This window comes from Otolemur garnettii, unplaced genomic scaffold (assembly GCF_000181295.1).
Source record: "Otolemur garnettii isolate 467f Iridium unplaced genomic scaffold, OtoGar3 scaffold00105, whole genome shotgun sequence".
Taxonomy (NCBI): Eukaryota; Metazoa; Chordata; class Mammalia; order Primates; family Galagidae; genus Otolemur; species Otolemur garnettii.
Window position 1 is genome coordinate 1,083,428 of NW_003852500.1, and position 18,196 is coordinate 1,101,623.

At 39.0% G+C, this 18,196-nt stretch overlaps 2 pseudogenes; one reads left to right on the forward strand and one right to left on the reverse strand.

Moving 5' to 3' along the window:
- Nucleotides 1-4,486: 4,486 nt before the first annotated feature.
- On the reverse strand, nt 4,487-6,261 carry LOC100951375 (annotated as a pseudogene).
- Nucleotides 6,262-13,201: 6,940 nt separating this feature from the next.
- LOC100951696 overlaps nt 13,202-18,196 on the forward strand; it is a 10,410-nt pseudogene continuing 5,415 nt past the window's right edge.

Consider the following 18,196-nt stretch of genomic DNA (forward strand, 5'->3'; position numbering starts at 1 on the left):
CCTTGCCTGGTTCCTGATCTGATGGAAATGATTTCAATTTAACTCCATTCAGTAATATATTGGCTGTGGGTTTGCTGTAGATGGCCTCTATCAATTTGAGAAATGTCCCTTCTATGCCAATTTTCTTAAGTGTTCTGATCATGAAAGAATGCTGGATGTTATCAAAAGCTTTTTCTGCATCCATTGAGGGAATCATATGGTCTTTGCTTTTTAATTTGTTTATGTGATGAATTACACTTATAGATTTATGTATGTTGAACCAGCCTTGAGATAAAGCCATGGGATAAAACCCATTTGGTCCTGGTGTATAATTTGTTTGATATGTTGCTAGATTCTGTTTGTTAGGATCTTGTTGAATATTTTCACGTCAATATTCATTAGTAATATGGGTCTACAATTTTCTTTCTTTGTTGAGTCTTTTCCTGGTTTGGGGACCAAAGTGATGTTTGCTTCAATGAATGTGTTGGGTAGTATTCTGTCTCTTTCTATCTTTTGGAAAAGGTTAAGTAGTATAGGTATTAGTTCCTCTTTAAAGGTTTGGTAGAATTCTGACGTGAAGCCATCTGGTCCCGGGCTCTTCTTTTTAGGGAGATTTTGATATATAGTTGATGCTATTTCAGAACTTGATATAGGCCTCTTCAACATCTCCACTTAATTCTGGCTAAGTCTTGGGAGGTGGCATGCTTCCAAGTATTGGTCAATTTCCTTCATATTTTCATATTTCTGAGAATAAAGTTTCTTGTAATATTCATTAAGGATTTTTTGAATTTCTAAAGGATCTGTTGTTATTTTATCTTTACCATTTCTGATTGATGAGATTAGCAATTTTACTCTTTTTTTCTTGGTTAGGTTGGCCAAAGGTTTGTCTATCTTATTGACCTTTTCAAAACACCAACTTTTTGATTTATTGATCTGTTGTATAATCCTTTTGTTTTCAATTTCATTTAATTCTTCCCTAATTTTGGTTATTTCTTTTCTTCTGCTGGGTTTTGGATTGGAGTGCTCTTCCTTTTCCAGTTGCTTGAGATGTCCCATTAAGTTGTTAGGTTCCTCTCTTTCCTCTTTCTTAAGGAAGGCTTGCAGTGCTATAAATTTCCCTCTTAGGACTGCCTTCCCAGAGGTTTTGGTAACTCATATCTTCATTATTGTTTTGTTCCAAAAATTTGGTAATTTCATTCTTGATCTTGTCTCTGACCCACCTATCATTCAACATAAGGTTATTGAACTTCTTGCTTTTTGTATGAGTCTGCAGATTACTGTTGGGGAACCATGGCAGATGTTTGACCAGGGGCAGTGCAGGTTTATCTGAGTATTAGAAATATCTCTTTGTGGCTAAGGGGCAAATGGAGTTGATGATTTGGGCACTGGGGGTCCTCAGGACAGGTTCTGGGCCAAGGCCTGAGGCATGGAGAGGAGTGTTGGAATGGACAATTTTTGGAAGTAGTGTCCTCAACTTTAAGGTTTTGATCAGCACAGCAATCCTATGGGGTACAGAGATATTTTTGTGCTTCCTTCAACTTCAAAAAATTATGCACTTGGTAAAAATTCTATAGTACAAAAGGGTTACAATGAACATAAGCCTCTGTCTTGTGCCAGCATCTCAATCCCTTTCCCTCCTTGGATGGCTTCCTGTGTTCTTCTCGGCAACATTCAGTCCATACCCACAATCTTCTATGTGCAGGCTTTCTCCCCTGACACACTCATTGTCCCTGTACCAGTGGGAGTGTGTACACAGAGCACTCAGGCAGGCTCAATGACAATATAGGTTCAATATCTCATTGTGACCAAAATACCATTCTCAAAAATTAATTTTGCATTGCAAAAATCCATCATGAAAGCACGTGTTTTTTCCCCACAAAATGAAACATTCCAGGGAAGATTAAGTTCACCTTGGTAACACCCTCCCCCAAGTCTAGTTCCCTTTTCTGTCTCCCAAGGGATCTCTAGAGCCATCAATTTGTCAAATGCCATATTGTAACTTTCTCTTGGCAACATAGTCTCATTACTGCTCATTCCTTTCCCTCAGCAGTGTGTCTTGAAGAGCCTTCTTTCTGAGTGCTGTGGAGAATTCCATATTTCACTCAGCTCCCTCCTCTGTTCAGGACATTTATGCAAATATTTTAAATTATAATAGATATTGCTGAATAGGCTGTTTGTACTGATTTAACCTCCAGAGTGTGATAGGATAAGTGATACAAATTCCTCCTTTTTGATAGTGGTATACTGCTCCATCACATGAAAGTACCATACTTAATCAAGTCATTCCCCCATCAATGGACATTTGTATAAATTCCAGGCTTTTAAAAAAATTAAGTTATATACACATAGATCATGAATACATTTAGGCATATGTGGAGTACAATGTGTTGTTTTTTTATACAACCTGATGTGCTTACATCAAACCAATCAACATAGCTTACACCTCATTTACTTGATTATTGTGTTAAGACATTTATGTTCTACACTTGACAGATTTGACTTGTACTCTTGCAATATGCTCCATAGGTATGATCCCACCTTTTACCCTCCCTCTATCAAACCTCCTCCCTCTCTTCCCTTCCCACTCCATTTCTATCCTTCATCCTGGGCTATAGTTGTGTTCTATTTTCATAAGAAAGTGTGAGTAAATCTAAGTTGGTTTCATGGAAGTATTGAGTACCTTGGATACTTTCCCCTCCATTATTGAGATACTTTACTCTGGAGAATATATTCCAGATCCCTCCATGTAAACATAAAAGAGGTAAAGTCTCCATCTTTTTTTAAGGCTGCATTGTATTCCATGGTATACATATACCACAATTTATTAATCCATTCACGGGTTGATGGGCACTTGGGCTTCAGGATCAACCAGTCAATTTTTAGATCCCTGAGTGTTCTCCAAACTTCTTTCCAAAAGGAACATATTAGTTTGCATACCTGGAGAAGTGTTGCCTTTTCTCCACATCCACGCCAACATCTGTAGTTTTGGGCTTTTGTTATGTGGGCTACTCTTACCGGAGTTAGGTGGTATGTGAAAATGGTTTTGATTTGCATTTCTCTGATGATTAAAGATGATGAGCATTTTTTCATGTGTCTGCAGACCATGCTTCTGTCTTCTGTGGAGAAGCTTCTGTTTCTTGCCCATAGTGAAATGAGATCACTTGTTTTTTTCTAATTAATAAGTTTGAGTTCTCTGTGGATTCTGGTTATCAGACCTTTGTCAGAAATGTAACCTGCAAATATCCTCTCCCATTCTGAGGTCTACTTGCCTTACTTACTGTGTTCTTGGCAGTGCAGAAGCTTTTTAGTTTGATCAGATCCCAGTAATGTATTTTTGGTATTGCTTCAGTTGCCCTGAATGTCCTCCTCATAAAGTTTTCTCCCAGGCCAATTTTTTCAAGTGTTTCCTCTGCACTCTTTCCAAGGATCTTTATGGTTTCATGTCTTAGGTTTAAGTCTTTTATCCAGTGAGAGTCAATTTTTGTTAGAGGTGAAAGGTGTGGGTCCAGTTTCAGTCTTCTACAAGTCACCAGCTAATTCACCCAGCACCATTTGTTAAATAGGGAGTCTTTACTCAATTTAAGTTTTTTTTTCATTAGATTTATTTTATTATTTAAAAAATAATAAAATAACCTGGCCTCTAGGTTATCCTAGCCAGACATAGAACACTTCATGACACATGCAGCTACTCTAATACACTGTAATAGACATAGCTGTTATAGAATGATTTACACTTTGAGAAGAAATTCAACAGTAGTAAGAGTGACTCTTTATTTAAACTAAAAACAATAATACAAAAATTGTCTTTTTCATTTGATTGAATGGGCTACAAAATTCAACATACTGACAAAGGAAGCAACAGAATCACATAGATAATACCTCTGCTAATTGCTTTTAACCTTACTTCTTTCTTAAAAGAGCTGCATACTCAGTTATACAATTTTCTAGAATGCACAATGGCTTTGAGGCTGGCTACCATAAGTGGCTGAAAGAAAGTCAAGTTGGTAATCTGACACTGGCTTGTGTATTTTTAAAAATGGAGAGAAAGTGGCAAATTGTGCTGCATGTACTTACAGAACCCAAAGGATCATTCAGAGTAAATGTGAAATAAGTAAGTGATCCATGAGTAAATACAATCTCTGGGCTGACTTAAAACTAGGAGAGCGAGCCTGTGAGCACTAATGATACCACGTAGAAATGTCTAGAAACGTCATTTCTAGTACTCAGTTTAGGAGACCATATCTTGCCTGAATATGTACATTATTTACAAAATATTCCTTTTGGCCTCTGAAATTTAGCCATTTTAGTTTGGCTGTTAGCTCTTTCTTTCCATATGCTAGCAAATACTGCAGTTATATCTATCACTAAAATACTCTTATGCATGAATCACAAATATTAGTAAAGTAACTCTGCATATATAAATATCTCAATATTTCTAGCAGAATTTAAAGCATTCAGAATGTACATAAAAGTATTTGTTTTTGGTAGGGATGATATTTTGTTTTAATCATTGTTGTTTCAATAATGCTCTGTACATAGCAAAGCCCCAAACTGCAAAAACAGTAGCACCAAAACTTGCTTGAAGCCAAAATGTGAGCTCTTGAGGTCAGTTTGTGTCACGTGTGGGTACATGGCCATTGTTGTCAATTTAACAAAGATATCCTTACCGGATGCATCAGCAGTATTGCAACTGAAGGCTTATGGTGGAGGCATTTTATGTTTCCTGCAGAAATCAGTAGGGGAAATACTATATTCTTGCTTAACTTCATGCAGGTCTGAATTTGCAGCTATGATTAAACAGAGTATTCTGCTGTCCATAAAGTGTTTCTTAAAAATCCTGGCACAGTATTCAAAGGATTTGGGATTACTGACATTGTATACCAGGCACATAACATCACAAATGATCTCAGCCTCAGTGAGAAATTCCAATTCTGAGATATCATGCAACAACAAGTATTTCTCTTGTCCATATACATAAACAGTGTTAATTGCATAGTAGCACTTATGATCATCATGAATTTTCTTCTGCCTCATTAAGTTTCTTCCAAGAAGAGCCCGAAGAACTCCACTTTCCCCACAGTTTCTCATTCCAATTACGTTACATCTGAACACATTTCTTTGAGTCTGTTTTTTCTGCAGGTCTATCTTTTTATCTCTTGTTACTGTAATGGCTGAAACTTGAGATTCTTGTTCAGTCAATATCCAATAGCCTAGATAGTCCAAATACTCCAGGCACTGCAGTACATCTAAATAAGCCATGAGGGTCCACTGGGAAAGGAATCCCTGGTAGGTTATCCAGCCTCTTTTGTTGGTACAAACTGTGTTATTCACATCTGCCCCCCCAAGGTATGTAAGGGAAAACTTTGAATAAATCTTTAAGCTCATCAGGTGACAAAGCACGATCTCTATCCAAATCATGCTTGTCAAAGGTGCTCTGGAGAAACAAATATGCATGAGATTTAATTCAGTAGTGCAATCAGGAGGTATTTTTAGCAGGTTGAATAAATATTCAGACATCAAATCCAGATCATCATCATAACCAAATTGTCGAGGCACAGTCCAAGTAGTTTTGTGTCTCCTCTGGATAAAAAGTGTGTGTAAAAAGAGAAAACCTTTCAGTGTCAATCCACTGTCAGCCACACCATCACTTATATGTTTTCTCACTACATTCTTGACATCTTCCAAAGCTTGAGGAGCTAATGGAGTGTTGAAACAAATTTTCTGAAATAAGTTGAGCTCAGCATCATTGAGGGTACCATCATTATCTCATTTTAAATATATGAGTAAGGGCTTTTATACAGGCTGGTTTCATCTCCTTCTCCTCTGGGCAATATAGGGGTCTGGTAGGATGAAGAACCGCTTCCTGTGCATAAAAAAAGAGCTCTGATATGTTCTTCAGGTTTTTTGCTGAACACTCCACACAAGTTTCTATTTCTGTATACTGGTTCATAATAGGAAGAATGGTCTCCATACTACTATATTCCACCAGATCAGATTTGTTTCCAACCAATATTAAAGGCAGCCTGCTCTATTTGTCCATTCTCTCATTTATGAGAGAAATCCATCCACTCATTACCTTATCAACAGAATGCTTATTGTTAACAGCATACACTATGTACATGACATTAGCCTGTGATATTTCTTGATGAAGTTGTTCATCACTTTGTTCTGCTTCTCTTCTGGAAATTCTTCACTGACCAGAGACATAATCAATGATGTCTTCCCAACTCTAGGTTCTCCCACCAGCAGGATCTGTATGTCTCTCTTCATGTCTGTGGCTCGGAGGGGCCAGTCTTGGGCCACACACATAGAGTGGACCTCTTCCTCTGGGTGCACTCACTCCATGGCACTGCTCTCCCCATGCTACCAGCGCCACCTGCCAGCCTCTTTGGCTGCCTGGGCCTGCTGCCACCAATTTAAGTTTTTGATAGGCTTATCAAAGATCACATGACAATAAGTGTCTGGATTCATCTCTTGGTTCTCAATTCTGTTCCGTACATGTACCTTTCTATTTTTGTGCCAATACCATGTTGTTTTGGTCACTATAGATTTTTAGTATAGTCTGAAGTCTGGTAGTGTGATTCTACCTGATTTATTTTTATTTCTGACTAATGTCTTGGCTATTCACGTTTTTTTTTTTTTCTGTTTCTATATAAAATGAAGTACTAGATTTTACAAATCTTTAAAGTATGACAGAGGTGCATTAATAGGGATTGCATTAAATTTGTAGATTGCTTTGGGTAGTATAGACATTTTGAAAATGTTGATTCTTCCCAGCCATGAGCATGGTGTTTTTCCATTTGTTGACATAGTCAGCTATTTCTTTTCTCAGAGTTTCATAATTCTCTTTATACAGATCTTTCATGTCCTTTGTTAGGTACACTCCCAGATATTTCATTTTCTTTGGCACTACTGTAAAGGGAATAGAGTCCATGGCTTTTTTTTTTTTTTAGCTTGACTATTGTTGGTATATACGAATGCTACTGATTTATAAATATTGATTTTGTGGCCTGAGATGCTGCTGTATTCCTTGATCGCTTCTAAGAGTTTTGTGGTTGAGTCCCTGGGGTTTTCCAGGTATATGGTCATGTAATCTGCAAAGAATGACAGTTTGATCTCCTCTGACCCTATATGGATTGTTGCGTGATGTTTCTTATGAAACATAAGAGGTTGGTGTGGTTGGTGTGGTTGGTGACACAGGTGTAGACTTGCATTGGAATTGTATGGCATAAAGAGGGCTACTGCTCTTTGGATGGCAAATAGAAAATATTTTTATTTCTCCCCAGCTTAAATAGATGATGCTGCATGTACATGCTGTTAATGAATATTCATACCATTACCTAACTAACTTATTGTAAAGAACAGATTAACTTTTTAAGTAAGACACATTCTTCTAAGTTACCTATTATACTCAAAATAGTAGTCATGGAAAAGCAGACTGTTAACTCCCTAGTCCACTTCTTGATAGATATGGAAAATGCTAAGGGGAAACTGTACTCCTACTCTTTGCAGCCTCAAGCCATCTGGAGGCAGTAACTTAATCTTGCAAAACCACAATTTGGAGGTCCTGGTGACATGCCAGTGATGCACTTTCACGCCCCAGCCCCCCGGCCTGATCACAAGAGTTTTACCTCCTTGGTGCCAAGCCAAATGGAGTTCTGCCTGAGTCTCTCCTGAATTGTGCCTGGCAAGATTTGTACATGCTCACTCTCAGAAACAGCAGAGGCAATGACATATAGGCTTTCCACCTATAATGGATACACTTGATTGCCTTCTCTTGCCTGATTGCAAAGGCTAAGACTTCCATTATAATGTTAAAAAGTAGTGGAGAGAGTGGGCAACCTTGCCTGGTTCCTAATCTGAGTGGAAATGTTTTCAATTTTTGCTGTACATGGCCTCTATCAGTTTAAGAAATGTCCCTTCTATACCTATTTTCTTAAGTGTTTTGATTATGAAAGGATCCAGGATATTATCAAAAGCTTCTTCTGAATCAATTGAGAGAATTATATAGTCTTTGTTTTTTAATTTGTTTATGTGATAAATTATATTTATAGATTTATGTATATTGAACCAGCCTTGAGAGTCTGGGATAAAACTTGCTTGGTATTGGTGTATAATTTGTTCGATGTGTTGCTGGATTCTGTTTGCTAGGATCTTATTGACTACTTTTGGATCAATAATCATTACAGATATTGGTCTATAATTTTCTTTTCTGGTTGGGCCTTTTCCTGTTTTGGGCATCAGGGTGATGTTTGCTTCATAGAATGTGTTGGGAAGTATTCCTTCTTTTTCTATGTTTTGGAAAAGGCTAAGTAATATGGATACTAGTTTCTCTTTAAAGGTTTGGTAGAATTCTGATGTGAAGCCATCTGGTCCCAGGCTTTTCTTTTTGGGGAGATTTTGTATAGTTGATGCTATTTCAGAACTTGATATAGGCCTGCTCAACATTTCCACTTCATTCTGGCTAAGTTTAGGAAGGTGGCATTTTTCCAAGTATTGGTCTATTTCCTTCAGATTTTTGTATTTCTGAGAATAGAGTTTCATATAATATTCATTAAAGATTTTTTAAATTTCTGAGGAATCTGTTGTTATTTCATCTCTGTCATTTCTGATTGATGAAATAAGAGATTTTACTCTTTTATTTCTGGTTAGGTTAGCCAACGGTCTATCTATTTTATTGATCTTTTCAAAAAACCAACTTTTTGATTAATTGATATGTTGCATAATTCTTTCATTTTAAATTTAATTCTGCTCTAATTTTGGTTTCTTTTCTTCTCCTGGGTTTGGGGTTGGAATGTTCTTCCTCTTTCAGTTGCTTGAGCTGTCCCTTTAAGTTGTTGATTTCCTCTCTTTCCATTCTCTTGAGGAAGGCTTGCAATGTTATAAATTTCCCTCTTAAGACTGCCTTAGCAGTTTCCCAGAGGTTCTGGTGGTTTGTGTCTTCATTATCATTTTGCTCCAAAAATTTGGTAATTTTTTTCTTAATCTCATCTATGACCCAACTATCATTTAGCATAAGCTTATTTAGCTTCCATGTCTTTGTGTGAGTTTGCAGATTCCTGTTGTTACTGAGTTCAACTTTTATTCCATGATGGTCCAAGAAGATATAAGGAACAATTTTTATTTTTTAAAATTTAGCCGAGGTTAGACTTGTGACCTAAGATGTGATCAATTTTGGAGGATGTTCCATGGATGAGAAGAATGTGTATTCAGTTTTGTTAGGATGAAATGCTCTGTATATGTCTGTTAAATCCAATTGTTGAATGGTTAATTTTAAGTCTAAAATTTCTTTGCTGAGTTTCTTATTGGAGGATCTATCAACACAGCCAAAGGGGTATTAAAATCTCCAGCTATTATAGTGCTGGAGGAAATCAACTTGCTCATGTCAGTTAGAGGCTCTCTTATAAATTGAGGCACATTCTGGTTGGGTGCATAAATGTTAATAATTGAAATCTCATCATGTTGAGTGTGTCCCTTAACAAATATGAAGTGACCATCCTTATCTTTTCTTAGTTTTGTTGGTTTAAAGCCTATTGTATCTGTGAATAAAATTGCAACACCTGCTGTTTTCTGATTGCCTGAATTATAGGCACCCTTCACCCTGAGTCTATATTTATCTTTTAAGGTAAGATGAGATTTTTGTATGCAGCAGACATCTGGCCTGAGTTTTTGTAGCCAGCCAGCCAACCTGTGCCTCTTTACAGGGCAATTTAAGCCATTCATATTAATTGAGGGTATTGATAAGCCTGGTATTATTTTGGGTGTTGAATTTTTCAAAAGTCCAGTGGACATTTTTAATCCTTTCACCATTGTGGAAGTTGGGGTTTGATCAAAAATTTCTGAGTGAATTTACTGTAGTGTTAAAGCATTGTAGTGGTCATTGGAGAGGATGGGTCTGGAGATATCCAGGAGAGCTGGTTTAGTTATGGCAAATTTCTTCAGCATGTGAATATCATTAAAGTATTTAATTTCTACATCATAAATGAAACTCAGTTTAGCTGGACACAGGGTCCTGGGTTGAAAATTGTTTTGTTTTAGGTGGTTGAAGGTAGATGACCATCCTTTTCTAGCTTAAAAAGTTTCAGCAGAGAGATCTGCAGTCATTCTAATATTCTTCCCCTGGTAGGTTATGGTTTTCTTACATCTGGCTGCTGGCAGTATTTTCTCCTTCATATTAACTTTGGTGAGGTTAATTATAATATGTCTGGGAGATGATTTATTTGAGTTGAGTTGTGGTAGGGTTCTGAAACTGTAATCTGAATTTCAGCATCTCTTATGATGTTTGGGAAGTTCTTGTCAATTATCTCTTGAAGAAGAGCATCTGTACCTTTTGAAGCAATCTCATCACCTTCAGGGATTCTCATAAGTCAAATATTAGTTTTCTTGGAATTATCCCAGAACTCTCTGAGAGAATGATCTGTTTTTGCTCTCCAGTTTTCTTCCTCTTTGTGCATTTGGGAGGATTCAAAAGCTTTGTCTTCGATGTCAGAAATCCTTTCTTCTTTCTGCTCCATTCTTCTACTGAGGGATCCTACTGTATTTCTCATATCTCAGAAGGCTGCAACTTCTTTTCTCAATGTGCCAAAACCTTTGGTGATTTCATCTTTGAATTAATTGAATTCTTGAGACAACTTTTGAATTATTCCTAGAATTTCTAATTCCAACTTCACTTCCATTCTGTTAATCTTATTTGCCATCCAAATTCTGAATTTGATTTCTGACATCTCAGCCATCTGTTTATAAATGGGATCCTCTGGTGTGACTGGTTTGTCATTCCTTGGGGGAGTTGATCTGTTTTGATTGTCCATGTTGCCAGAGTTTTTCCACTGATTCGACCCCATGATTGTTTTTCAACATTTGGCTCAATGAGCAGGGAAGGTGAAATGAGACTGGGGGCTTCTGGAGTTGTGTTTGGCCAGCCCTTTACTAAAGAGCTGGTACTGATGACTGCAGCTTTTCCTCTACAGCTTTGCAAAGGCCTGTACAGTACTACTGCCTGAGACTCTGGAGACCTGCTTGATATGGTGGGGCTGGATGGTTCTGTCTTGTATTTAGCTGATCTTTGTCCAATCCTAGTGAATATGTGACTCTGGGTTGAAGTCTCAGCTGTGATACTAGCAACAAAGACATCCTGCTCCCCACAGGCAACAACTGGAAGAGGAAAACCAAACCTTCCCACTAAAACAGAACCAGGATACCACCTTGGAGGGTCCTCAGTTGATTTGTCCAGTTAAAGAGTTCCAAACCAATTGTTCCAATCAGCACCCACTCTCTAATGGGAGAGTTCAAAAGGTCTCCAGCAACTAGATAGTCTACTGGTCGCTCAAGTGTGGCTCACTCCAGTACTCCAAGGAGTCAGAAAGGCCCATCCAGTAAAAAGTTTGGAACAGGGATCTTATGCCTCTTTCACCACCTTGCTCCCCCTTCATCACTGGACTCTGGTAACCCTAATCTCTGGTAACCCCACCTCCAGTCTCTGTTAACCCAGTCTCTCTGGCCCAGTTCTGTCCAATAATCAAATGTGCCAGGGATTTGTGCCTGTCAGAGTCAAAGTAAAGTCAATGCCTTCTCCTTTGGCCATTACCCTTTGCCACCAGCCAGCAGAGGGAACTGAAGCCTGCCTGCCTTAGGTACTTAATGGCAACTGGGCAGTGTTCCACCTGAGCTCAATCTAAACCCAAGGATATCCAGACAGCAAACATATTTCTCCCTCAGCCACCGCACATCTGCTGCTGCTGTTTTGCAGCTCTGGTATCCCTATTGGGAGAGGTCTGGTTCCTTTTGGCAGACCACAGAGTTGGAGAGGTGACTCTCCAAAATTAGACCCCAGCAGAACCACTCTATTAATGCTGATCTTGGGTGGGAGGTGTCTCCACTTGGGTTTGCTCACCTCATCAGTTCCCAAGTCTCCACTCGTTGTGCAGAGACCCAAGCCTCTGCCTGCTGCTGAGATACACTTTCTCAGAGCCAGGCCAGACACCTTCCTCTCTGTGTCTTTCTGCACTGTTACTGATTCACAGATACAGCAAGCTGCACTGCCACCATCTATGCAATGTCCAGTCCTAGCCAAGAAGTGTGGAAATTCTGGTCTCTGCAGTGGTTGGACTTCTAGACCACAAAGTAAGGGGGGAAGGGTAGACTGGAAGTTCAAGGTGGCAGGGAAAATATTTGTTCAAACTTCCTTCCAGAGAAGGGAATTCCCAAGTTCACAGCAGGGACTCTCTGGAAAAGGAGTCTCAGCTTCCAGAAAGTCAGTCTGGTGGGGTGAGAGAAGAGAACCTCAGTTCACTGCTCACTCATAGAGATCCCACAGCAAGCAAGCAACTCTCTTGGTGCAGGGGACGGACACATGTCCTCTTTGGGATGAGTTATGTACCTGAAATTTGTTTCCTTGGAGTTGCAGGTTGCCTCAGCAGAGAAGATGTGCACTTATCTATCTCTTCTCTCAGCTCGGCTCTCACCCTTTGGCTTTGTTGGGTTCTTTCTGGCCATTATCTCTCTCTCTGGACTGGAGCTTCTGTTGAAAGCTGGCTCCAGTAAGCCATCACCCCTCATTCCCCCCTTGTTCTTACTGAATGTAAAAATTGGAGTTAGGGAAAATAGCCAACCTGAGAATTTAGCAAAACACAAGACATGTTGAAACAAAATGAACAAATAAACAAACAAAAAAGCTACCAGACACACAAGCACACAGATGCACAATCAGAAATTAATAAACAGAAAAAAGAAAAAAGAAAAAACCTCTAATAGCCTGATGTAAGCACTCTTAGCAACCATAGGAAGGGAAGAAGAGGAAAAGAAAAAAATAGTATTATTAATAATTAAAATATAATTAACAACAACTCCTATAAGAAAAGGAAAAATGCAAAAGAGTAAAAAGAACGTTCAAAGAAAAAAGTTACCACCAACAAAAATATTATATATATATATATACATATATGACTATATGTACACTGTAGAGATCAAATTTAGTAGGAATATATTTATGTTGAATATACTTTCTGGACACCAGGTGGCGCCATGAGTGGGTCCCAGGCTTATACCTGATTCACAGTTTACACTGTTTTTGGTGGTTTCCTGGCTACGCGCTTGGTGCTTAGACCCTCCCAGTAGTTGATTCCACCAATTTCAAAAAAAAAATCTTCACAGGCAGGTTTCACAAATTCTCCCTGCAACAGTTCCTGTGAAGTGTGGGGTATCCTGGACCTGCTTTGGGTGCAGGATGGCTGCCTGCAGGTGAGACTCAAATCGACACACCTGGCCCTTGTGAAAAGATGCCTGTGGCAGTCAACATTTCCAAAATTTCAAAATATGTCTGCTTCCTGACCAGGATCCTTCCCGCCTGAATGTTGCTCTAGAAGCCTAGCCCCGACGACTGTGCCACTCCTCACAGCACCCCTATCTGACTGCCAAATTCCGCTCAGGAGTCCACCCTTCATCAATTTTTCCACACAACACCTAGTTTCCCCACTAGGTGGTTAAACTGGGAATTGTAATCTGTGGGGGAGGGGTTAGTTACCACCACCACCGCCTGCCAATTCAGCAGTGGCACAGCAATTTTTCTGGCAGTCTCTGCAGCTCCGGATTACACTTTGAATCCAGTAATCCGCCACTTTGCTGAACACCCTGAACTGCCTGTCTATGCAAATATTCCCCGCGGGAATGATCTAGCCCACTCACTCTCACCTGTTGTTCCAGGAGAGCTGAGCTAAGTGTCTATCAGTCCGCCATTATGCTCCACCTCAAATTCTAGGCTTTTGCTGTAACAACAAAATGCAGGGAACATCTGTGTACAGAACCCACTACTTACACACGAGTGTCTTTGCAGGATGAATTCCTAGTAACGCTGTTGCTCAATTAAAGACCATTTGAGTTTTACAATTCAATAACCTTTAGAAAATCCATTTCCACACAGTGTTTTGGATGAAATTTTACAACCTCTGCCATGTCATTGTTAGGTAATTTTCACTGTTCTATGAAACAAGTGACTTTGAGCACCTCCTTACATGTCTTATATTTGAGCTTCTGTAAATTCTTGGACCTTATTCTTTGCCTGCTTTTCTTTTGGGTCACCTGTCTGTTAGTCAGTTTTCAACAATTCCTTACATATTCAAGAAATTCTTCTAGGTTGGCTTGGCGCCTGTGGCTCAAGCGGCTAAGGCGCCAGCCACATACACCTAAGGTGGCAGGTTCGAATCCCCAGCCCGGGGGCCCGCCAAACAACAATGATGGCTGCAACCAAAAAATGGCCAGGACTTGTGGCGGGCGCCTGTGGTCCCAGCTACTTGGGAGGCTGAAGCAGGAGACTCGCTTGAGCCCAGGAGTTGGAGGTTGCTGTGAGCAGTGATGCCATGGCACTCTACCCAGGGGGATAGCTTGAGGCTCCGTCTCAAAAAAAAAAAAATTCTTCTAGGTTGATATGTTTATGGTAGGTACCATTTCTGAATCTCACGTCTGAATGTTTATTTGGTACATAGTAACTTTTATTACAAAATCATTACGTTTCATAGTTATCTTTTTAAAAAAGTCTTCTAATTTTTAACTTTTCAGGTTTTAAAAATTCCTACTGGAAGGTCATGAAAATATCTATTACATTATAGTCTTTTAACTTTATAGTTTTACCATTCTCATATAGGAAGAGAGTCTACCCTGTGTATAGAATAGATGGGAACCTGTTTCTTCCTGTTTCTACATTGCTAGTAGCCTGAACACTACAAGCCCTCTACTCTGCAATATGGGTCTAGGGGTCTAATTTTCTGTTCTTTAAGTAGTACCCTAGTTTTATTAAGGTTATTAAGTATTCAATGCCTAAGTTTGGCAGTTGATATCTCTGATACTTTTGACAATTCCTTTATTTTTATTGTGAAAATACATCCTTATTCTTTCAAATACACACATTTTTGGCTTGTGATTATTTTCAAATTTTTTCTCAGAGCAGTTTTTTGTGAAACCATGCATAACTAAAACAATTGTGTTATTTTAGATTACAAGTTCTGTTGTGAACCAATGCAGCACCATAGCTCAAAATATCAACAAAATGTTTGGGAAGAATGTGGCTAATGAATGCAGTGTATGTCAATGGTTTGAGAAGTTTTGTTCTGGTGATTTTAATCTTGAAAATGAGCCATATGGGTGACCTGAGACCGAGGTGGATAATGATAAAAGCTGTAGTGGAAGCAAATCCATCTCAACCTGTGTTTAAATTAGCAGCAAGTTTTGACATTACTATTCTAATAATATTGGACAATTTGAGATAAATCAGCAAAGTAAAGAAGCTGGATAGATTGATTCTGCATGAATTATATGAGCATCAGAAGGGAAACCATCTTGAAGCTTGCTTTTCTTTGCTGTCACACATCAAGTGAAATGTTTCTACACCATGTTGTTTTAGGTGTTGAAAATGGATTCTTTATGACAATTGCAAGTGTTTGGCACAATGGTTGGATAAAGGTGAAGTGCTGAAACTTAGTCCAAAACTGAATATTCATAAAAAACTAATGGTGTCTATTTGGTGATGTTATCCACTATAGCTTCACAAAACCTGGTCAATTGATTACATTCTACTACAAGCAGCTGGAAAAAATCATGAAGATGCTTGCAATTAGGCAGCTGAGATTGATCAATCGAGACAGGTGGTCATCTTGCAACACAGTGGCCCACCATGTGTTTCACAAAGAATGCTGCTCAAACCACAGAGGCTGGATTTGGAAGCTCTTTGTCGTCTACCGTATTCACCAGACCTTATACCAACTGACTACCACTTTTGTTTTTTGAGGCAGAGTCTCACTTTGTCACCCTCAGTAGAGTGCCATAGCATCATAGCTCACAGCAACTTCAAACTCTTGGGCTCAAGAGATCCTCTTGCCTTAACCTCCCATGTAGCTGGGACTACAGGCGCCTGCCACAATGCCCGGCTACTTTTAGAGATGGGGTCTCGCTCTAGCTCAGGTTGGTCTCGAATTCCTGACCTCAGGCAATCCACCACCTTGGCCTCCCAAAGTGCTAGGTGTGAGCCACCATGCCCAGGCCTGACTACCACTTCTTTCAGGCTTTGCAAGGAAAAATATTCATTTCTCAACAAGCTGTGGAAAATGCCTTTCACGATTTCATCATCACTTGTTCTCCAGGCTTCTTTGCTGCTGGCATAAACAAGCTATCATAAAGATAGGAAAATTGTAATGATAGTGTAGGTGAATGCTTTGATTAATTGTACTGCTTCTTGTTTGAGATATAATAAACTGAAATTTTGATTTGAAATCTAATATTTTGTATTTAATTACTGAACATTTTTTAAAAGTTTTTTTATTACTATGTCTTTTTTTTTTTTGAGACGGAGTTTCACTTATTAACCCTTGGTAGAGTGCCGTGAAGTCGTAGCTCACAGCAACCTCCAACTCCTTGGGCTTAGGCAATTCTCTTGCCTCAGCCTCCCAAGTAGCTGGGACTACAGGTGCCCACCACAACGCCCGGCTTTTTTTTTGTTGCAGTTAGGCCAGAGCTGGGTTTGAACCTATCATCCTCGGTATATGGGGCCGGTGCCCTACTCACTGAGCCACAGGCACTGCCCTATTACTATGTCTTTATGATAATTCTTAGTATCTAGTAGATTGGGTCCTCCTTTTTTGGATATTTTCTTTTTAAATTGACCTAGATCTTTTTTTTTTAAATTAAATCATATTTGTGCACATTAATACTATCATGGGATACAGTGTGTTGTTTCTATATATAATTTGAAATACTTTCATCCAATTGGCCAACATGGCCATCATATTGTTCTCATAATTGTATTAAGACATTTATATTCAACATTTAGAAAGATTCACATGTACCCTTATAGGATAAATCATAGGTGTGGTCCCAGCAATCACCCTCCCTTCACCCATCCTGCCCCCTCCCCTCCCCTCCCTCTCCTCTTTCCCCGTATTCTTGGACTACAATTGGATTATAGCTTTCCTATGACATTTAACAATTAGTTTCATAATAGGGTTGAGTACATTGGATACTTTTTCTTCCATTCTTGAGATACTTTGCTAAGAAGAATATTTTCCAGCTCCATCCATGTAAACGTGAAGGAGGTAAAGTTTCCATCTTTCTTTATGGCTGCATAATATTCCATGGTGTACATATACCACAATTTATTGATCCATTTATGGGTCAATGGGCACTTGGGCTTCTTCCATGACCTAGCAATTGTGAACTGGGCTGCAATAAACATTCTGGTACAGATATCTGTATTGTAGCATAATTTTTGGTCTTCTCGATATATACCTAGCAGAGGAATTATAGGATCAAATGGCAGGTCTATATTTGGTTCTCTAAGTGTTCTCCATATGACTTTCCAAAAGGGATGTATTAGTTTGCATTCCCACCAGCAGTGTAGAAGTGTTCCCTTTTCTCCACAACCCTGCCAGCATCTGTGATTTTGGGATTTTGGGATTTTGTGATATGGGCTAATCTTACTGGTGTTAGATGATATCTCAAAGTAGTTCTGATTTGCATTTCTCTGATGATTAGGGATGATGAGCATTTTTTCATATATCTGTAGGCCATGCATCTGTCTTCTTCAGAGAAGTTTCTCTTTAAGTTTCTTGCCCACCCAGAGATGGGATCGCTTGGTCTCTTCTTGCTTATACATTTGAGTTCTCTGTGGATTCTGGTTATTAGACCTTTGTCAAAATCATAACCAGCAAATATCTTTTCCCATTCTGAGGGCTGTCTGCTTGCTTTACTTACTGTGTTCTTGGCTGTGCAGAAGCTTTTTAGTTTGAGGAGGTCCCAGTAGTATATTTTTGATGTTGCTTCAATTGCCCAGGGGGTCCTCCTCATGAAATATTTGCCCAGGCCAATTTCTTCAAGAGTTTTCCCTACACTTTCTTCTAGTATTTTTATAGTTTCATGTCTTAAATTTAAGTCTTTAATCCATTGAGAGTCTATCTTGGTTAGTGGTGACAGATGTGGGTCCAGTTTCAGTCTTCTGCAGGTCACCAGCCAGTTCGTCCAGCACCATTTGTTAAATAGGGAATCTTTTCCCCACTGCATGTTTTTAATTGGCTTGTCAAAGATCATATAGTGGGTTCATCTCTTGGTTCTTTATTCTGTTCCATACATCTACCTCTCTGTTTTTGTGCCAATAACATGCTGTTTTGATCACAATGGATTTATAGTATAGTCTGATGTCTGGTAGTGTGATTCCCCCTGCTTTGTTTTTGTTTCTGAG